The sequence below is a fragment of the Ananas comosus genome, linkage group 5 (assembly GCF_001540865.1).
Source record: "Ananas comosus cultivar F153 linkage group 5, ASM154086v1, whole genome shotgun sequence".
NCBI lineage: Eukaryota > Viridiplantae > Streptophyta > Magnoliopsida > Poales > Bromeliaceae > Ananas > Ananas comosus.
Genome location: NC_033625.1, coordinates 8,741,816 through 8,764,791, shown reverse-complemented (window position 1 = coordinate 8,764,791; position 22,976 = coordinate 8,741,816). Strand labels below are relative to the sequence as shown.

Here is a 22,976-nt window from a genome sequence, read left to right as displayed (position 1 = left end):
TAGGATAATTCACATATATATTAATATACAGTTTATATATATATAATATTATTATATATAACAGTATATATATATATATATTATATAATATATATATATATATATATATATATATATATATATATAATTGGTTATACTATATATAATAGTAATATATATGTAAATAATATATAATACTAAATATAACATATATATATAGTAATATATAATATATATATATATATATACAGTCGCGACTATACTTTATATAAAAAAATAAAAAAATCTATTTACTCAAACTTTTAGGCCGTTAGATATACCTTAATCATTCACACCTGTAGATAACTATTCAATCCAACAACACACACTCAACCTAGGGGCCTACTATCACCTAACCGTAAACCACTTATCGATCCCGAACCATATTTTCATACTGAAACGCTCGACAAACTAGAAGTACAAAGGGCTCTATACCATATGATAAGTACGCCACCAAGATATATATATATTAAAATATATAGATATATTAATAATAATAATAATATATATATAAAAGCTAGACAAATGATCGTAGTAACGAGCCGTACTACCGATTGTTCGGATATAACTTCCCAAATGACGAGCGGCTCCGTTGAACATATCTATACCATTAAGTAATTTAGAAATCAAATTCAAATCTTTCGACATCATTGCCTAATGATCAAAGGTTTCAAAATTAGTAATTTAATGGTCCATAAGCAGGCGTTTTCGTCTGTTAAACGGCGTGAAAATACCAAATCACTTGAATTTTGTTAGAAAATCTTTAAACTATTTAAAACAAGATCTATACTCTTGATCTTGATTACAAGACTCCTAACCATCATATTTAAAGAATATTCATTTTCAGCGCATTCATTTTTCTGTTCACGTTGACTGGATAAAAGAACACAATATCAGTGCGTAAATTTGATTATCTAGCTAGTTAAATGTAGTCAATATTTAACAGGAGGCCGATCGCATTTGGAAGCCAATCATCGAAACAAATCGTAAATAACGGCTCGTTGACTATCGAATATTCTAGCTCAACTCTAATATATCAATAATATAATAGTATAATATAATAATTATAGAGAAGAAGAAGAGAAGAGAGAGAGAGAGAGAGAGAAGAAGAGAGAGCCAGCTCTGGTGGCTTGTAAAGCACCAAGCATTGGTGCTATAAGTTTTACCGTAGATCTACGTCTCGATCATTTTCAACCATAATTATACATCAACCAAACTACCACTCAAAACCCTAGAGAGCCCAATCATCCAGACCGCATACTCCTTAATCACCAATGGCAAAAATCTACAAGCACGGCAATAACTTGGTACTTAAAAGCATAGAGCTCAAATATAATATATAGAATATATAATATATACATATATAATGAATATATTTACAACATCCAGAAAGGTTCGATCTCTTCTTTTTCACTTCACTTGTAGGTTTATGTTTCGATTTCTTTTGATCTCTTCTTCGTGTCGTTGTACTTTTTTCATAAACATACTTTTTTTGGCGTATATTGCTCTTTAATCCTGCAGTTGTTTCGATTAGCTGCCACATCATTGCTTCATCGGAAAAAAAAAAAAAATCCAAATTAGAGAAGTGACATGAATGAAATGAAAATCAAAGTTTAATGCCTCGGTTGGAAAAGCTAAGTTTCGTGACTAAAGGAATCTCATAAAAAATTCGGGTGTTAAGTAGTGTCATTACCACGGGGGGGAAAAGATCTATTTTTTCCTTACAAAATGACCATTTTATTCCTTAACCTGCAAAAATGACTTTCTGGTACTTTGCCATACATTGTAATGTAGTCTCCGATTCTTCACCCCCAAAAACAAAAAAAAAAAAAAAAATCAAAGCTATCTTTTCTTACGAAATAGTCATTTGACTCCAACTAAAAAAATGACTCACTTGTTCACAATTTACTTCAATCAGGGTTATTTTGTGATAAAAAGTTGAACTTTCTTAATGGTCAAGAACTGAAGTGCAATAAATATGAAAGTCGACTAACATGTTTAACTGAAACATATAATGACCACAGTTTTAAGTGCCCGTACCGAAGTGCCCGTCGGTACGGGCCGTATCCACCGTGCCGTACCGTACCAACAAAATACCGGCACGATACAGACCTCGTGTCGATGGCACAGCTCAAAACCCTCTATTCTTTAAATTAGTAAGTAATTTCCTCAATAAAGTTCAAAAGATGTGATAAAAAGACATAATTAATAGTTAGAATATTTTGTTGCTAAAGAAAATAAATATTTCATGTTATTATGTATCGGCATATAAGAATTTTTTTGACAGGCACGGCTCGGCACGCATCATGCCGTACCATGCCGGCAAGTTTCCGGCACGACCCTATGCCACGGCACTTTAATCCTTGATAATGACTAAGCAATTTGGCATGGTGCTGAGACCGCTCATACATTTTACCATTTTTTTTTTGTGGTTTTTCTTTTTTTTTTTGGTTAGGTTTGTGAGTAATGTACTCTGTATTTTGGTAATAATAACAGAGTCTACACTACATTTGGTGCTGAGGCTGAGAGGTGGGATCATTGAGCCCTCGCTTATGGCTCTTGCCCGGAAGTACAACCAGGACAAGATGATCTGTAGAAAGTATTCCATCTCAATCACGGCTTATTTCTTTATTTTCTTAACCTCTTCTAAGAATAATTGATATTTGGATTTTTTTTCTATTTTCTTTACACCAAATTATCTTGATAATGTGAGAAATCGGTAGAGAAGGGAAAAGAAAACTAATCAACATTGGAGCTGTGGGTTATCGCCTCTATGACCAATAATGTGCCATAGGGTTCCCATGGTGCCAGAAATTGAGTCTACCTTTGACTTTGTCATCTGCTTTTCATTTTTATTGCAGTTGATTTTCACCGGTAGAACATGTATTATATATCTCTCAATCGAATGAAAATATAATGCACTGGACTCTTGGAATTACTACTTAACTCAAGATTAACTAGGCGTTCGCTGTTCATGTAGCTTAAATCTCATTATTTAAATGCTAAAAGATAATAGTAGTAATTACGGTTAACTTTCAAATATAAGAAATACACTAGTTGATGATTTTGCTTCACTTATCTGATTAATGGAAAGTAATGACTTCCTAAACAAGGAGATTTATAATCTGTTGCATCAATTTCTTTAGAAATTAATCGAGGGGATTTTATGATCTATTGCATCAATTGCTTTAGCTATGTTAGACGGATTTGAGATTTGGGTTGTATTAGGAAGATTGTTAGGTGCTAAAACGAATGAAATGATTAAATATTTCAGTTGTAGGATATTTATGTTCCTACAAGGTAAGCTAAATTTTCTTTACTTTCAAACAATCGAAGAGTCTTTATTTTGGCAGGAGGGATGAATCAATTAGATGTGCGAAGTATAGCTTATGAGCTAAACCTTTGAGGCATATTAAAATTTCTGACCTGCCAATTTCTTAACTATTATTTCTGCTCTTTGAGGTATACAAAATCTCCGATTTTATGAGATGTGTTGATTTCGTTAGGGTTTGCATACCAATTCTAAGATTATTAGTTTTTGGTTCATTCCATCTGTAATAAACTTAAAGATGCCGTATTGACTGTTTTAAATATACCTTTGTGTGTCTTATACTCTTATATCTTGTTTGTCGGAGAAATGATTTGTTGGATGCACTTTCTAATGCATAATGCCTCCGTGGCACGAAGCCCTTTTAAGTTTTTTTATTTATTTAATTTTTTTTTTTATTTTGTGAGTTTCTACAGTTGAAATTGTTGCCTTTGATTTTTGGTTAATTACAAAATGTATAGGCCCTGAAATTTGGCCCGAGCTTTGATCCTTAGATTATGCTAATTTCAATTGCATCTTTGTTATTTCTATTTTAACAATTCAGTTCCAGATTTCTGGCCTGTAAAGCCTTTTTTTATTTTTCTCCTCAAGTTTTATGTTTTAACATGTCACTAATTTAGTGCTGGTCTTTCAGCTTTTCATTATAGTATACTTGCCAAAGGACTTAATTGTTATGCATAACAAAGTTAAGGAACAAGAATTTTATAATTGAATCTATGCGTCTGAAATAAATATGAAGGTCAAAGTTAAAGCCTTGAAGGATCAAATTAGGGTTAACCGTAATTTTGTTACGTGTGATATGAAAAGAATCCTCCTAAATAGAAAACTTAATACTCTGCAGCTCCATATCAAGAGTCTTAACTTGTATCTCTTCGCTGTATTGTACTTGTTTGCCACTAAGATCAACATAGTTCTTTACCCGGTGCAAATCATTAACACATTGTAAATTCCTTCATCTAAATTTTGTGATTTCAGAGCTGATAGGAAAAAGTTTTTCTTCTACAGATGCTATGCGCGGTTACACCCGCGAGCTGTTAATTGTCGTAAGAAGAAATGCGGCCACAGCAATCAGGTGAGGTCCTTCTCTAATAATGGTTAAAAAGGAAAAGAAAAAAAGAGTATGGAGGCCGCCTCAATAGTATCAACCATCTCTATTTGATACCCTCTAAACATGTGTTTGTTTTGGGTTTTTTTCCATTAGAGGGATTGGTAATTACATTAATATAAAAAAGTTTAGCTACTGAAACCTGCTGTTTAGACACCTAAAATTGGATAGGGCCGCTGAATTTTATTCAGGTGCTATCAAACTTGACATATATTTTCATTTTTCATATAGAAATTACTCGTATTAAGACAAAGAAAGTTGTTAATACTTGGTGGGTCTCCATACATTTTAAAATGGCCTGTACTTGAAGGTGGTTCTCCATGCATTTTAACCTCAGAGGAAAATGTTTACCACCTTTTGGGGCCCCATTTCTTCTACTGCCTTTTTCATGTATAATAATAAGGGAAAACTTCAAATACCCCCTTGTGGTTTCACTTTTTCTAACTTTAGTACCCTGTGGTTTAAAGTGTATCAAGTTAGTACCCTGTAGTTTCGCACTTTCTCACTTTAGTATCCTGTGGTTTAAAGTGTATCAAGTTAGTACTCTGTGGTTTATTTTTGTATCAAGTTAGTATCCTGTGGTTTTATTTTTGTATCAAGTTAGTACTCTGTGGTTTTTAAACTACAGGGTACTAAAGTGAGCAAGTGCGAAACCATAGGGTACTAATTTGATACACTTTAAACCACAGGGTACTAAAGTGATAAAGTGCAAAACCACAGGGTACTAACTTGATACACTTTAAACCACAGGGTACTAAAGTTAGAAAAAGTGAAACCACAAGGGGGTATTTGAAGTTTTCCCTAAGAATAATAAGTGTAGGGTTAATTTCATTCGTACCCTCACAAAGTTATGAAATATCATAAATGCCCTTCGAATTTTTTAAATTTCACAAATGCCCCTCTAAATATAATATTTTTTCATAAATGCCCCCACCGTTAATTTTCACTAACTTCCGTCATTTTGGCATTTTTTTAATTCTACTTTAAAATATGAAATTACTATTTTACCCTTAATTTGTTCACTATTTGTTTGAAGGGTTAATTTCATCCGTACCCCTCTAAATTTTAGAAATATTATAAATACCCCTATAAATTTTGTTATATCATAATCACTTTTCTAAATACATACTTTCTTTCAAAAATACTCTCACCGTATATTCCGTCTCTTCAGGTCATATTAATTTTAGTGAGTTGGTGGTCTAATAGTGGTTAAGATTTGAAATGTTTATTTTGTGCATGAGTTGAGAAATTTTTGAAGGGTATATTAATTATATGATTTACTATTTAACCCCTAACTTTTGTTCATTATTTGTTTAACATCTAAACAAACATTGTTCGCTGATATTCTTTAGTACTATTTAGCTCTTAACTTTTATTAATTATTTATTTTAGTTAGTTACATTTAAAATTTTATTTAACTTAAATTGCTCTGTTAGCTATTACATATTATCTTTTTTTTTTATTTTAACTTCTACGAAGTAATTAAAATTATTAAATTTGTTGGAACCATCAATGGGTTGATAAAATTTGTAATTTAATTGACGAAAATCAATCCAATTTCAAGGAACAAAATATTAAGAAGACTTTGATCAAAAATATCAAATTAAGGGGTTATTTTGTAATGTTTAGAAAATTTGTGAGGGTATTGATGAAAATACATTGGAGGGTAAATTCGGTATTTTGAATCTGTTATGCCTAAACACGACGGAATGATAGTTATAAGGGCATTTTTGAAAATTTTTATGTTTTTTGAGGGCAAATATGAAATTTCAAAATTTTAAAGGGTATTTATGATATTAGAGCTATTTGGAAGGGTAGTGAGGAAATTTTCCCATAAGTGTATGTTTACATTGCGAAGTGTGCTTTTAGAGTTCTCCATGATCTTTCTACCGAAAGAATTACGCTTGTTTGAAGAGTCTAGTTTGGCCTTTTTAGTTACTATTCTTTCTTCTGATCTGCTGTGTACGACTCATTTGTTTGCCCTTTTTGATCAGATCAAATATATTTTCCTTTTCTCCAGCTGAGACCTAAGAAGAAGATCAAGTGAAATAGTTCTCTGATCGAGCTTTATTTTTCGGTGCCTAATAGGGGAAGAATTTATTGTTATTATCTTTTGCTGCGGCTTTTCTTCGCCTCCCCCCTGTTCTGAACATTTTTGACTTGTGTTACTGCTGAACCGTTGTTATGCTCTTTGGTCTTATCAAGTCGTTTCTGAGCTTATATCTGACAAGTTGTATTTTCATCGAGAGCAAGCTAAAGTACCTTTTTGTGTTTTGTTTTGTTTTGTTTTGTTTTGTTTTTTTTTTTTCGACCCCCTTTTTTAGTGTTCTTAGCTGTTGATTCTCCCGAATGGAAGAAGTGAAGTAAAAAGAATTTATTATCTTAACGATGAAACAACAATCTGGGTCTTTTCTTTTGATAGAAAGCTGTAGAGGTCCTATAAAGTAAAATAAGACCTACACAAGGTCACGTTAAATATTGTCACCGTTATTGGTTTTTTTGAAAGGGTCAATTTCATAACTACACAAAAGCTGAAAATTATTTTAAATGTCTGGAAAAATATTTAAATGTCTTTAAAAATATTAAATTATCTTTGTATGGCTCTTTCAATATATTGAGTTATATATTATAAATACTGTAACGCACACTGTTAACCTAATCTTACTTCTTGGCTAGTTTATTATTAAATAATTAAAATATTAATTTTACTCCTAAGTAGTTTTAAAAGTTATAATTAGAATTTTTTAATTCAAATTTGNCTTTGTATGGCTCTTTCAATATATTGAGTTATATATTATAAATACTGTAACGCACACTGTTAACCTAATCTTACTTCTTGGCTAGTTTATTATTAAATAATTAAAATATTAATTTTACTCCTAAGTAGTTTTAAAAGTTATAATTAGAATTTTTTAATTCAAATTTGGATTTAAAAATTTAATCTTAGATTTGTTCAAATTTAACTTTCAATTTGAATTTTATTTTTGAATTTAAATTTTAAATTTGGGATTCAAATTTTAGATGGAAATTCAATTTTGATTTCTATCTATTACTCTTTTGAGGAGAGAAACGTTAGTTTGACCTACTTGAGATTTTGTACTTAATTTTACTTTCAAATCTAGATTTTGAATTATTTTTAGACTTAATTTCAAAATTTTCTTTTGAAATTCAAAATCAAAATATGAATTTGAAATTGATATTCAAATTCAAACTTAGATTTGAAATCAACTTGAAATTTTATTTCAAATTTTGAATACAGTTTAAAATTTAAATTCAAATCTTTAAATTTAAATTATTCATTTGATGTATGCGTGATGGTGAAAATTATCAGTAAAAATTTAGAGACATTTTAAAAAAAGTTTTGAATGTGAGCCGACAGAAAATTTAAGGGTTATTAACAATACAATGGATAAGGGTTAAATGAGAATTTTGTAGTTATAAGAGTCCGGCTACTATACTATTAATAGTACGAAGCACTTGGTACTACCAAGTTTTTCGCCGTTAAATCTACCCTTTTTGATCATTTTCACCCGTTAGATCATACTATTCAACCAACCACCCACTCAACCTTAGGGAGCCCACATCATTCTAACCGCACATCTCTTAATCCAATAGCCAAAAACTTGGAAGCACCAATGACTTGGTACTATTAATAGTATATTAGCCTAGTTCTAGTTATAATGGCTATTTTGAGCGGAGTTTAATCACCAGATATGTTTGTGATATTTGTGACTATTTAAGAAAGCATGCGTGATGTGATATTATTAAATTGTGGAAGCTATTAGCGATATTATAGTACATAAGGGAGGTATTTACGAAATTATTTCTTCTCCAAAATAAAAAATATTTCGGTGATTATATTCCTTAGGGCTTGGGGTTTTTATTATTATTAAATTTAATTTAATTTAATTTAAGTTTAAAAATTTTCTGTATGCATCCAACGACATCTAAAAGGAGTGTTAGGAAAGGAAAAAAGGGAAAAAAAAGGAAAGTAAAACAGAGAGAGACAGAGGAGTGGGTCCCACAAGGAAAAAGAACTGGGCCCCCGCACTGGGCCCCCGCGCTGCCTGCTCCCCGCACGCCCGTGCCGCCCGCTCCCCACACGCCCTCTCAGAGCCCCGCGCTCCGCGCCTGCCGGCCCCGCGCTAGAGCCGACGCAGCACACGACCCGCGCGACCGCTTGCCCGCGCCCGCGCCTGCCCCGCGACCTCGCCGCCCTCGCGGGAGAGGGGGAGGAAAAGAAGGGGAGAGAGAGAGAGAGCCGGAAGGGGGGGGGGGTGGGAGGGAAGAGAGAGATCGGGGGGGGTGGTGGGGAGAGGAAGAAGAGAGGAGAGAGAGAAGAAGAGAGAGAGAGAGAGAGAGAGAGAGACAGACAGAGACAGAGCTTGGGGGGGGGGAGGCACCCTGCCATGTGGTCGAACCCGAGGAGGGGCGGGCATGCGAGCACAGAGAGAGAGAGAGGAAGAGGGAGAGGGAGAGGGAGAGGGAGAGGGAGAGGGAGGGAGAGAGAGAAAGAGAAAAAAAGAGAGAGAGCCCGCCCCTCCCTGGGAACCGAGAAGGAGGGGGGGTTGCTGGGGAGGCGACGCGTGGTACTTTAAGGTTGCCCTTTTATTATATGTATTGATTATTATTATTGGTTAATTGCCAAACCGGTTATAAAACCAAATGTGATGTGAATAGGCATCTTGATACCTGCAGTAAGATAAAATAAAAGAGCCACGCTATTCATACCCTTATTTATAGTTTAAGTGTAAATATTACATTTTAATTTATTATGGTTTATAATAGTTTAAGTGTAAATATTACATTTTAATTTATTATGGTTTATATTAAGTCATTTATCTTATAATTTTTTTAATTCACTAAACTTCTATGGAGGTATTATTAATATGATGTAAGAGTGGAAGATATACGCCCCTATATAGTGTATAGATAATATTTCTCAAAATAAAACTGCACTCTCTCAAAGGTCTTTACGGTGCCTTGATTTTTAGAATGGTCATGAGTAGTTTAAAATTTGAAGTTAAAACAACTGACGTTTTGTAATTAAAAATCCTTCCGTTTATGTAGTTGGATTGGGCATTTATGGTCCATATTGTAGGTATAATGATATGTGATGCCCCGCTTTTCAAAGGGGTCATCCATTCTAAAACGATTTTAGTTCTAACATGCTTAATCCTTTTAGCCTCTTAGGCTTAGTCATCACCCAAAATGGTATAACGAGATTAAGAGATTAGTTCTATTATGCTTTATATATAGGATTATTTTAAATCCCGAAGGTATCATATTCTTTCACCTTTTAATCTCTGATATTCTTGTTCACATCAAGAACATTCACAAGCACCAGATGATGTGAGTTTCCTCTCACTAGTCTTGTTATTCTGATCCTGACTTAACATATCATTTTCAAATCATGGTTGTCATGCCCGAGTCTCGCCAATTGGACTTGTTCGGGCACGTGCAATAGACTTGCTGGACAGGTAAGCTTTTTCCTATCCATGAGTTAAACAGTTGATTAAGGGTAGATGCGTAGTCTTCTTGACTACCGTTGTAGATAGAAGTGGTGAGACTCCGAGGGTTGAAAATATCACGATTGTGAGGGAGTTTTTGTGGACGTGTTCTTGGCAGAGTTACCAGGTATGCCTCCTAACAGAGATCGAGTTTGTTGTAGATCTTATTCTTGAACAAAGGAGTTTGTGCACGTGTTTCCGGCGGAGTTGCTAGGTATGCCTCATGACAGAGAGTGAATTTGTTGTAGATCTTATTCTTGAAACTACCCCAATCTCAAAGACACCTCATAGAATGGCGCTGGCGGAGTTGAAGGAGCTAAAGGCCCAATTACTGGCTTTGTTGGAGAAAGGCTTCATTAGGCTTTAGTGTTTTCCCTTGGAGAGCATCAGTTTTTATTTTTTAAGAAAAAGGATGGATCGTTTCGATTATGTGTAGATTATCATGAACTCAATTAAGTCACGATTAAAAATAAATATCAATTGCTAAGAATTGATGATTTGTTCGATCAACTCCAAGGGTCAAAAGTGTATTCAAAGATTGATTTGCAATCTGGTTATCATCAGCTTAAGATTAAGCCTGAGGATGTCCCTAGGACGACTTTTTGGACATGATATGAACATTAAAAGTTTACCGTTATGCCGTCTGGGCTCACTGATACCCCTGCAATATTTATGGATTTGATGAACTATATCTTTAAGCCTTTTTTGGATAGATTCATTATGGTGTTTATCGATGATATTTTGGTGTATTCTCGAGGTGATAAAGAATATGAAGATCATTTGAGAAAAGGATTGCAAATACTTCGAAAAAAGAAACTCTTCTCCATATTAAAGAAGTGTAAGTTTTGGCTACGAGAGCGAGCATACTTGGAACATATGATATATCAAAGGCTAATATAGCTATGGATCCTAAGAAAATTGAGACAATTAAGAATTGGCCTAGACCACCTAATATCAACGAGATTCAGAGTTTTCTCGATTTAGCCTGATACCATAGGCAGTTCGTTGAGGGATTTGCTAAGTTATTTACTTCTCTTACTCGACTCACACATAAAGGAATCAAGTTCGTTTGGAATGATGTGTGTGAGAGAAGCTTCGTGGAATTGAAAGACACAGTTGACAACCGCCCCAATTTTGGCTTTGCCTATTATATATGCCGGACATGTGGTGTACAGTGATGCATCCTTTAGTGGGTCGGGATGTGTTTTAATGCAAAATGAGAAGGCAATTGCTTATGCCTCTCGTCAATTGAAGGATTATGAAAGAAATTATCCCACTCACAATTTGGAGTTGGAGGCCGTAGTTTTTACTTTAAAGCTATGGCGACACTATTTGTATAGAGAGCATTGTGAGATATTTACTGATCATAAAAGTTTGAAGTACATCTTTATTCGGAAGTAATTAAACTTGAGGCATCGACTATGGTTGGAGGTACTCAAGGATTATGATTTGACTATTCTCTACCACCCAAGAAAAGCTAATATTGTGGTAGATGCCCTAAGTTGCAAATTGGTGGAGAACTTTGTGATGTTGATCACTACCCAGCTGCCGCTACTTGAAGAGATGAGACAGCTAGAGTTGGAGATTGTGGCACCCAAGAGGTTGATGGCATTAGTGTTGCAACGAACCTTGATGGAAAGAATCAAGGTGAAACAAGTTCAAGATCCTAATATGCAAAAAATTCGATCTAGTATCGATAAAGGCTGCGCCGGTGAGTTTCAGGTGGATGATCACGATGCACTTTGGTTTTGAGGCTCACTTTGTGTACCAGCGGATACAAAGATAAAAGAGAAAATTTTGAAGGAGGTGCATCGAGCAACGTATTCACTTCATTCGAGGGCCACCAAGATATATAAAGATTTAAAGTTGCTTTATTGGTAGCCCGGCATAAAAAAGGATGTTGGAAAGTTTGTGACACTATTTGACATGCCAACAAGTGAAGACCGAGTATCAACTTTTCGTGGGCAAGTTGCAAAGTTTACCTATTCTCGTGTGGAAGTGGGAGAGAATCACCATGGATTTAGTTATGGGTTTGCCTCGCTTTCAAGCCGGGTATGATGCTGTTTGGGTGATTGTGGATAGGTTGACGAAATTAGTGCATTTTATTCCTATTCACACTACGTGGTTTAGAGAAAAACTCTCCCAAGAATATCTCGATAAGATTGTGCGACTTCACGAAGTGCCTACTTCTATTATATTAGATCGAGATCCGAGGTTTGCATCTTAGTTTTGGAGGATTCTTCATGAGGCACTAGGCACATGATTGGATTTCAGTACTGCTTTCTACCCTAAGAGCGACGGGCAGTCAGAGCATACTATTCAGACTTTGGAGGACATGCTCTGAGCATGTGTTTTGAATTTTCAGAGTGGTTGGCATCAACACCTATCCATAGCGGAGTTTGCTTATAGCAATAGTTATCAAGCAAGTATTAAGATAGCACAATTTGAAGCTCTTTATAGAAGAAAGTACCGATCACCTCTACATTGGAGTGAGGTGGTTGAAAGACTAGTTTTGGGCCTTGATGTACTTCAAGAGGCCAAGGACAAGGTTCAACTCGCTCGTGAATGATTGATTATAGCACAAAGTCGACAAAAGAGTTATGCTGATAAGCGTCGGCGTGAATTGGAACTTCTAGTAGGAGATTATGCCTTCTTAAAGGTATCGCCGACTCGAGGAGTCAAGAGATTTGGAATTCGATGAAAACTAAGCCCTCAATTTATTGGACCATTGAGGTTTTGGAGCGTGTTGGTCCGATGGCATATCGGCTTGCTCTACTACTGAACTTATTGGAGTACACAATGCATTTCATATCTCGACACTTCGGAAGTATGTGATCGATCCATCTCACGTGATGGCCTTAGCTCCGTTAGAGCTACAAGAGGATCTGAGCTTCGAGGAGCATCTGGTGTGGATTTTTAGCTTACAAGGTGAGAAAACTTTGGAATCGCGCGATACTTTATGTAAAGGTGCTTTGGAGCAACCACGAGGAACACGAGGCTATGTGGGAGCTGGACAGTGTGCTACAGGAACACTTCTCTCATCTATTTCAGATGTAGGATTTAGGTATTTGTCCTTTAGTTTTACGGACAAAACTCTTTTTTAGGAGGGGAGGTGTAGCACACTAGACTTTCGCAAATTGCAGAGTTCTAGTGAGTGAGATAGTATTTGGTACTATCCAGATGATTTCGGTAGTTTTTGGAGGGTGTTAGAATATTTTTAGTGTGAAATAGCATGAAAACTCAATTTTTGGAACAAACCATACCTGAGCTTTCAGAGTCTCGGGAACCGGACCTTGACTAGAAGGACCAAACTTTGATGTTGCAAAATACTATTCCGAAGATCAAAGATCGGACCTTGAGGAAAGGATCGGTCTTTGGCTGCGTAGACTGGAAGTATACACTTCGAGAACTGGACCTTCCTACAGGGACCGGTCCCTCTATAGTCTGGGACTATTGTGCAATAATTTCTTACTCTTTGAGGGTCCTAAGTGGATATTGTTGCTACATGCTTTAAGGCCCTTCATTTCCCTTGTTTCCCCTTCATTTGGAAGGTGCAAGAGAAAAGAAAGAGGTGAGTTTCTCTCATTTTTTTTCTTGGAATATTTTCTCCTCCAATCTATTTTAATCTTTAGATTCCTCTTCTTTCCTTCATCTCCTCCGTGGATGCTTGCACCAAGAGCTTGGAGTGAGGCTTGGACTTGAAGAAGAGAGTTATTTAGAGCCCTAGACTTCAACCCTAGCATTTTAATGTTGGATTGGAGCTTTGATCAAGGTTAGTAACCTTTCGTCATTCTCTAGTTGAGAGATTTGTGAAGATTTTAGTAGAAAACCTAATTTTATAAAAACTAGGATTTATTTTGAAAATTTCAAATGTGGGCTTTTGGGTTGAAATTGATGAGTGTAGAACACTCTTATAGATTGGAACTTAAGCTCTATTGCTTTGATTTGGCGCTTGGACAAGGTTTTCTTGGTTAAGATACATTTCACCTATTTTTCTTGTGATTTTTGGTAAATTTCGTGATGAGATTTTTGGACGTTTGTAACCCCTTGAATTTTTTTGTAGGATACAAAAAAAATCAATGAGGCAACTTTGATTTGGGGATTGATCAAGTCTTGGTGACTATCCGGTGGGTTTGACCTCACCGAAATTAATGAACTCCCCCTATGTCTTCTATAGTTTCATAGGGCTTAACAGATGTTCTAGCATACAATTCATGATATCATTGAATTTATGAGCATGTGGTTTGGCCACTTCTTGCATTGTGATTTTTATTCTCTATGTAGTAGAGACATATATAGTAGAGTACATGCATGGCATTGCATATGAGTTTAGTTGATAGTTATACATCTCATTTGGATGTGGCATGAGTAATTTATTCCTACACATGTTATAGTAGAGTTGGGATATATGTGGCATATAACTTTTATGCTTGAGCTTCATTGATAAGTACAATCATCTGATTGAGACGAGTAATTTATCGTTTATACTTGCTATAGTTAAGGTGAAATGTGTAATTCTTGCATGTTAGAGATACGTTGTAACAATGATAGGAATTCTCCTTCAAATAAGTTGAGGCATTGATTATGACATATGTAACATTGTATCTGATATAGGGGTCAAAAATTGAGATATCATATTTTAGACATAATTATTGAGACTCTATGTCCTTTGACATGACATATGCGACTACACCTTCTTGCCCTTATACTTATTTGCATATGCTTTTGAGGGTCGTTCCCTGTAAGCCGACACTCCGAAGTTTAGACATGACGGCTCGCCGTGCGAGATTGGGCGTCAAAATAGGACGCCGTGGGGGAGTCTTATTCCTAGAGGAGGAACATTGACTACTATGGGACCATTATGGACGGCGCAAGCGGGGACGTTACCTTGTGTAAGTCCTCGACATTGGGTAAAAGTTAAATCAATTTGATATTGGACATCATGGTAGTTGATGCATACATAGTATTAGTCATACATGTTTACTGATCTAGTAGCAACAAGTAGATCTTATTATATACTTGTATACTCGCTAGTAGTAGAGCTACATACATGTTGATTGATATAGTTGCATAGAGGCATGATAGTAAGAGAGCTACTTCATCTTAGTTATTTATATTTGCTTTTCATTTTCGTAGTTATATTATTTATGTCTCAGTTGACCTAGTGTATTTCGCCTCTCTCAGCGTCTTACCAATTGGAAACTATTGTTTAATAATTCTTACCTTTATTGGTTGTTGGTTTTCATTTTAGAGCCTTCCATATGTGGGAGAGGCTAAGAATCGCGGTAAGGGTACGTGTCTAGCTAGTGCATACTGGTCGAGTGCCCAAAGGTGGACCCGAGGCACCTTTCTTTTAGCTTTTGTTGTGAGAGGTGTACTTATACTTTTGTAGTGGCCACCTTATGTTCATGAGATATATTATTTTGAGAGGACAATCATTTTGTAAATCTTATGATTTGGATAGTTGTGGTTACTATTCTTGTGTCACGCCCCAAACCCGAGGCGTAACGGACGCCGCATACTGGCTAAACTAGCAAATATGCAATGCTACAGAATCAGACGGAAACTAGCATAAAGATGATTTACCATTTTCTACTAAATCCAAAGAATCATAAGATGGGACTAAGAAATTGAATTTTAACTAAAATCAAACGGAATTCTAACATCTATAAAACTAAGCTTACTACGAATCACAAAAGAGATTCGGTCCACAAAATATCATAAGTAATAAAAGTGGGTACGAAGAAATAACGAAATAAAAGCAAATAACAAACGATCATTTATGAAGTCCAACGATTCACATCGGAAAATACTATATGTAAAAACAAAAGGAACTAAAAATCAAAACTAGCTACGTCTAATGTTTACTCGATCTCAGCCCTGCCCGGTAAATTAGTCTCGGTACCTGGGTAAGCAACCATACACCACATTAGTCGGATTAAGCATATAAATAAATAAATACAAAAATTAATTTAAGTGACTGGTTTTTAATTTACAAAATTTCAGAAAATAAGAATTATCAAACTTAAAATTCAGATCGGATTGAAACTATAACTTTACAAAGCATTTCTCTTTCAACGTATAAACGAAATAAATATTAAGTCTCCGGCAACTAACTATATCATATGATCCATTGGCGAGATCCAGAGGCACCCGAAGGCGCAAACAGAACAGAAGCACCCGAAGGTGCAAACAGAACAGAGGCACCCGAAAGTGCATGTACAAAATAGAGGCACCCGAAGGCATAAACAAAATAGAGGCACAGATGGGAGCAGGCACCCGAAGGCGCAATACAAAGACGAAGCTCGCTTCTATAACAAAATACATGTCGACATGGCCAACATTAGCATAGCAGAATACCAAGAGACATTATAATTTAAAATTATCCAGTCACTAACTTACCGAACAGATTATCAAATTTCAAATTTCTTTTGTTAAAAGAATCTTTCAATCACAGTTGAAACTTAGTTTACAGAAATATTTAATATATGCTTGACCCTTAATTTTAAAATCTACAAAATAAAGATTTTCACACAATCAAAGTATTTTTCTAAATTATTTAGCGAAAAACTAATGGGTGTCCGGTCGCTTATCTCAAAAGCGGCTTCTAAGCTAAGAAGCTATCCAGCCGAAAATCGCACAAAAATCAATCGTTGGAACCTAAAATAGAGATATATGGTTCTCTATAAGCTACTCAAAAATAAAGTTACAAAAATAATATATATATATATACATATACATTTAGAAGGCAAGCTTATACAAAAATCTGAACTCGGATAGGTTCACATAGGTCGACAATGTCGGCTACAAATGCATGCAAAAAGGTCAAGACGGAGCACGAAAGAGATTTAGAATAATACATTCGACGAAACTCAATTAGCAATCAAGAGGATGATGAGTTTCGAGGATTAAAATATTCAAAGAAACAAGATAAGATGAATGAAGTTTTAAATAATAAACGAAGGATCTAATGCTCGAAAAGAGGGTTTTCAGATGTTGAAACATTGATTGACAATTTATAATTAGATGGGATCGAAATTAGAAACAAAAATAAGGTTCGCCCTCTCTTAGGCATTTTATCGAACATGCAAGGAGCATTACAAGAAGTATGTAGAATATGAAAAATTTATATAACTAAATAAGATAGGGATACAAGATAAAATGATAGTTCAAATAACACATATTTAGATCAAAGCAAATCAGATTTTGATAGTTTTAAATCCAATCATCAATAGATAAGTATTCAAGAACAATCATATAATCATGAACAAGGAGGTTGGATGATCTCAAGATTTAGTGAAAGAGATAAAAGAGATTAAAAAAAAAGAACCTCTTCAAAGACGGAGACGACAATGACGAGATACCGTCAACGACGAACCAAAAATGCCGATAGAGATCAAACAAAAGGGTTGCGGCAACGGCGGCCACGGATAACGGCGACGACGGTAGGGATCGGATAGCGTCGCGCGCGCACGTGCGGAGCGGCAGAGACGTACGGACGCGGTGAAAGAGAAGAGAGAGAGAGAGAATCGTACGGGAGGGGAAAAAGAGATCGGGTGAGGGTTGTCTAGGGTAAATTAATTTAGGTACTAATTAGGTAACAAAATGCCGCCGAGTCCCTCAAAGATTGAAAATTACGAAAAGGTCCAAACTTAATAAAATAGGAGTCAAAACAAGAGGTTTAAAAGTATAGGGTTTTACATCTTGTGTTAGTTTAGTTTATGCTTATATGCTCAAATCACCTTATTTAGGATGTGTATATATCTCTTTTCTGCATTGTTTGTTATAGACACCTTGTGTGCACCGAAAGTACCTTGTGCACACGGTGGATCTATGCACATCCTGAGTAGCCTTCTGCTGGAGCCCAGACCGTGACAATTATCTTGTCATTGGCCTACACTATTATCTCAATTTACTTGTTAACTTTAACTAACTTATTATTTTGCCTTTCTTATTACATACTTCATAGAGAGTCGAGAAAGATCGCATATCTCCAATCAGTAGGTACTTGGAGTCGTGGACGATCAACACTCTAAGCACTACATAGGGAGTTGAGGGTGATTGACATCTCCCAATGCAACATAGGGAGTTGAGGATGATTGGTATCTCCCTGTCTGATACTTCTAAAAGCTCGCAACATCTCTCATTATTACACTCTAAATTCTCATGACCTCTGGGGTGATACATATGGTTCATTTCCATGTTCTCTTGTTTTCTATTTCAAGTTTTACCTAGAATCCATATGTCACTATGTTTACGACATAAGCTATAACATAAGTTCAATGCAACATTTATTTCTTATATTGATGGTTCACATAATACTTACATACACATGTCAAATATTTTCTTGTAATATAATAAAGGGATAAAACCCTATTTTCCTAGGTCAAATGCTCACATACTATGTAATGTATTGAAATTTTACAAATAGCGGAGTTTTGGTGAAGAATAGTAATGAAAACTATTTAGATGATCCCTATGGTGTTTGGGAAGCATTAGAGTATTTTCGGCACAAAAATAGTGCGAAAATAGATGTTGAAGAGTCACATCTGCAAACTACAGATTTTTCATTGAGTACCAGTATCGATAGTACCAGTACGGGAGTGAAGTGCCGGTATTCGGTTGCATGGAGGGCGGGAAAGCTCTTGGGCTATATGGAATTGTCCCGAGTACTGGTACTAAAAAATTGGATGAGTACTGATACTAAAATGGACGAGTACCGATACACAATAGAAAATAAAGAAAACCAACATTTGGGTTCTGCGGAATTGGTCTGGAGTGTGGAGACATTTGAGTTGTGTACTGATATTGAAATCCGCATAACGATACTATACTCTGTGAATAGCAGATTTTGGTCAGCTACAAATAGGAATATTTGGAGGGTTAAAGTGCAATTATAGAACTTCTATAAATACTCATTCAATAGCCAAAACTCTAATCTCACACATTTCTCTCTAACTCTCTCTCTTCTTTCTCTCTCAAAAATAGGAGAAACCATAGCTCTGTCCCCTTGTGAGATCTATTGGATCCATCTCTCTAGAGGTTTGGAGTAGATCTAGGGTATCAAGGAGAAGTATTTGAAGAGAGAAGGCAACCATCTCAACCTACATTTCTCCTATTTGGAGAAAAGAGGTGAGTTGGTGTTTGTAGGTGTTATTTTAGGGGTTATTCTCCAAAAGATAGAATTTTGAGGTTCTAACTTCGTTAGAACTAGTTTTAATGTTTTCTTGGGGTTCTTGAGAGATCAAGGAGCATTTCTTTAGGAAGATCCGAGATAGGGAATATCATCGAAATGAGATCTCCTCTTTGTCTAAAACCTTTTTTTATTCATATTCATATATTATAGGTAAAAGTAAACAATAGCATCTTTAATTTGTATGTTATGAGATCTAAGAGTTCATGTGTGCTAAAGAGCCTTTGACATAGAAAACAAAAGGGTTTCCAATCTTTTGCCATGTGAAGGGGAAGTGCATGTTGCATGTAAACAAAGTGCTATATGAACTTGGAACATAGGTGATATGATAGTGAGATATAACTTAGGATGGAACCTAGGTTGAGGAAAATATGGCATTTAACCTAGGTTGAAACCTAAGGTGAGGACAATAGAGGCATGGAACTGTAGGTAAACTTAAAACTAGAGAACAAGAACACATGTAAGTGGACATTGTGGACAATCCTGGAAGTCATGAGAACATAGTGTTTAATTAAGATATAAATTGCGACCTTTGGAAAGTATCATATTGGGTGATACCAATTCCCTTCAATGCCTTACTCCAAATTGGGAGATGTCAATCCTCTCGACTCCCTACTATACTTGGTGATGCCGATCTCCTTCAATGCCAAGTGCTTATCTGTGGGAAGGATGCTATTAACCTTTGACTCTCCGTGTGGAGTGTAGTGAAAAGTGAAACGAATGAAGTGGGTGGTTACAGGCATGAGACTAGTTGGGTTAAACATAAAACCAACGGCATGAGATAATATGGTGACATATTGTATGCCTATTTGAGGCCTAATAGTTGTATTTACTTTCATTTCTGTTGTAGAAAAAGATATTATTTATGTTTATTGTCCATTGATGCCTCCCTTGGACCAAGTGACGGTGGAGTGCCACTTTCGGCGGTTGCACCCACTATAAACTTATCTAAAGTTCCTACCCTGTTGTTGTTTACACCTTTTCAGATCCCTCTACCATCGACGAGGCCCGTGATGGCCGCAAAGATGTCACGAGCTAGATAGACCGTGGTTAGTCGGTCTAGATGAAAGTACCTCTTTCTATAGAAAGCAAGACTATTTATTATTTTGGAGAGTGTTGATATGTAAATTTTAAAGTGTTATAATCTAATGAAGTTTCAAACCGTAATGGTTTAATTTAGGAGTATTACTCTGATGCTCAATTGTACCTATATCATGTATTATATTCTACAGATTTATGTATGTTTTTGCTTCTTGCAGTGAGGAAAGCCTTGCTCTTTCGATGGCTCTGTTGCGTGTGCCTAAGCTAGCCCAACTAGGGGCTCAGGACGTGACATGCTATTTTGACCCATTAGATCCCCATAGCATGCAACTAAAATACACTTTAGTTTACAAATGACTCATAATAAATGTATGCAACCAAAAAAGCTTTAAATAAAAGAGGAGATCAAACTCATTTCGGTGATATTTCCTACCTTCTTTTAGATCTTTTGTAAGGGGTGATCCTTAATCTCCTTAGAATAACATGAAAATGCCAAAAATAAGTTCTAACCAAGTTAGAACCCAAAAATCCTAGGTTTGGGAAAACCTTCAAAATAAACCCTAAAATTTTAACTCACTGCTTCTCTTCCTAGCACAAGAAACATCGGTAAGGTTGACATCTTCTCTCTCCAAAAGCTTCCTCTTGATGCCTTTGACCTTCCCAAAGCTCCCAAGGGGGTGGATCTCTAAGCTTCAATAATGCAGATTTTAGGGCTCCTTTACTTCTAAGGGAGAGAGGGAAAAGGAGAGTGAGGGAGGAGGAAATAGAAGAGAAATAGGGTTGGATGTTCAAAGGCTAACCTGAAGCTTCTAAGGGAGAGAGGGAAAAGGAGAGTGAGGGAGGAGGAAATAGAAGAGAAATAGGGTTGGATGTTCAAAGGCTAACCTGAAGCTTCTAAGGGAGAGAGGGAAAAGGAGAGTGAGGGAGGAGGAAATAGAAGAGAAATAGGGTTGGATGTTCAAAGGCTAACCTGAAGCTAACTTTGTTCTAATAGCTATAATCTGAAATCTAATTTATTCCCTGTTGTATGAACCATTATAGAATTCCAACACAGTCAGCACGTAGCAGCTAGTGACTATACTATTATTTGCAAAGTTGTAAGTGAGTTATTTGTGAGATTGAGTGTGACAGTGGAGTGACTTGTTTTTTTGGGTCATGGGTCAATACAGTGGTTTGGATAGGCTAGTTGCATTCCAGATTGTGTCGAGAACACGTGAATGGTATTCTTTATAATCTGGTTGATCATTGCTTTGACTATAGCCTTCATTAGCCATATTTGAGCTCGATAAAGATATGCGTTGTTTACTCAGTGAAGTCGCCACCCTCGAGTGCCGCTCCAGAGTCTGACTTTCGCGTTGATGTTGTAGTAGCATTGGTGGGCAACCTATATATTAACGGGCCACCTACAAAAGTTATGTCGTGGCAGTAGGTAGGTGCAGGCTTGATCGAATCCTTGAGTCAATCAGTGAGATTGGGTTATGCTTTCGAGTATCCTGTAGTAGTTGATGCATACTCATACCATCAGTTGTCCTATTTTGAGCATATGTAGCATGGAGACACGATAGCTGTAGGTTTTCTTCCCTTCTTATATATATATATATATATATAGTGTAGAGCTACTATACTATCGGAAGCATAGAGGATCTGATGCTTCAAACTTTTTGACCATTGGATCAAAAATTATATAGTTGGGATGATGGCGACCCCCCCCCAGAGTTGAGTAGTACCCCTAGGGTTGAGTGGTCTCCACAGGTTAATAGTATTAATCCAAAGGTTAGAAATGATTAAAGTGGTTGATCTAAGCGCCAAAAAATTGGAAGCACCAGATCCTCTATGCTGCCGATACTATTGTAGCTCTACTCATATATATATATAAGCACTTGGTGCTACCAAGTTTTTCGCCGTTAGATCTACTTTTTTGATCATTTTCAGCCATTAGATCATACTATTTAACCAACCACCCACTCAACCCTAGGGGGCCCACATCATTCTAACCGCACATCTCTTAATCCAATGGCCAAAAACTTGGTAGCACCAATGACTTGGTGCTATTAATAGCATAGTAGCCTAGTTCTATATATATATATATATATATATATAGTCCGGCTATGGTGCTTGTAAAAGCACCAAGCACTTGGTGCTTGTGAATTTTTTACTGTTAGATCTACGCCTTTAATCATTTTCACCCGTTAGATTATACTATTCAACCAACTAACCACTAAACCCTAGGGAGCCCACATCATCCTAACCGCACATTCTTTAATCCAAGGGCTGAAAACTTACAAGCACCAATGACTTGGTACTTTTAAAAGCATAGGAGCTCAATTCTATATATATATATATAGAGAGAGAGAGAGAGAGAGTTGAGCTGGAATGCTATTGGTAGCAAACGGGCTCCGTTGCCACCCATTTGTTTTTAATGATGGAGCCTCCAAATCGACGATCGGCACCGTTGAAAATGATCTATACCCCTTGAAATATCTAGAAATCAAATTTCATGCTTTTCCGATATTGTTCTCTTCTCCATCAAGTGGGCGTAAAAATGAACGGCTGAAAATGTATATCCTCTAAAAAATGATGATAGGAATTTTATAATCAAGATCGAGAGCATAGATCTTTTTCTAAATAGTTTAAAGAATTTTCTAACAAAAATTCAATTGATTTGGATAGTTTTACACCGTTAAACGAGAAAATGCCTCATATCTACCATTAAAATTAAAATTTTTGAAATCCATTGATCATTAGGCTAATGATGTCGAAAAGATTTGAAATTTGGTTTCT

The 22,976-nt window shown here is 35.9% G+C and overlaps 3 long non-coding RNA genes across 7 annotated transcripts; 2 read left to right on the top strand and 1 right to left on the bottom strand.

The window, feature by feature from the left end:
• Positions 1,391 to 6,730, top strand: LOC109710506. 3 transcript variants are annotated; one of them, XR_002216365.1, is made up of 4 exons: positions 1,391 to 1,411; positions 2,515 to 2,617; positions 4,352 to 4,418; positions 6,472 to 6,730. It is a non-coding gene; the product is annotated as an uncharacterized LOC109710506 (long non-coding RNA). The 3 variants fall into 3 exon arrangements; XR_002216366.1 differs by having other exon boundaries at positions 6,446 to 6,730; XR_002216367.1 differs by lacking the exon at positions 1,391 to 1,411 and adding an exon at positions 2,384 to 2,408.
• LOC109710508 lies at positions 9,864 to 20,333 on the top strand. 3 transcript variants are annotated; one of them, XR_002216370.1, is made up of 4 exons: positions 9,864 to 13,532; positions 13,639 to 13,733; positions 14,025 to 14,853; positions 17,931 to 20,333. It is a non-coding gene; the product is annotated as an uncharacterized LOC109710508 (long non-coding RNA). The 3 variants fall into 3 exon arrangements; XR_002216371.1 differs by having other exon boundaries at positions 9,864 to 13,733; positions 17,931 to 18,063; positions 20,141 to 20,333; XR_002216369.1 differs by having other exon boundaries at positions 9,864 to 13,733.
• LOC109710507 lies at positions 15,642 to 21,206 on the bottom strand. Its single transcript, XR_002216368.1, has 2 exons — positions 20,773 to 21,206; positions 15,642 to 15,866 (listed from the first exon to the last, which is right to left on the bottom strand). It is a non-coding gene; the product is annotated as an uncharacterized LOC109710507 (long non-coding RNA).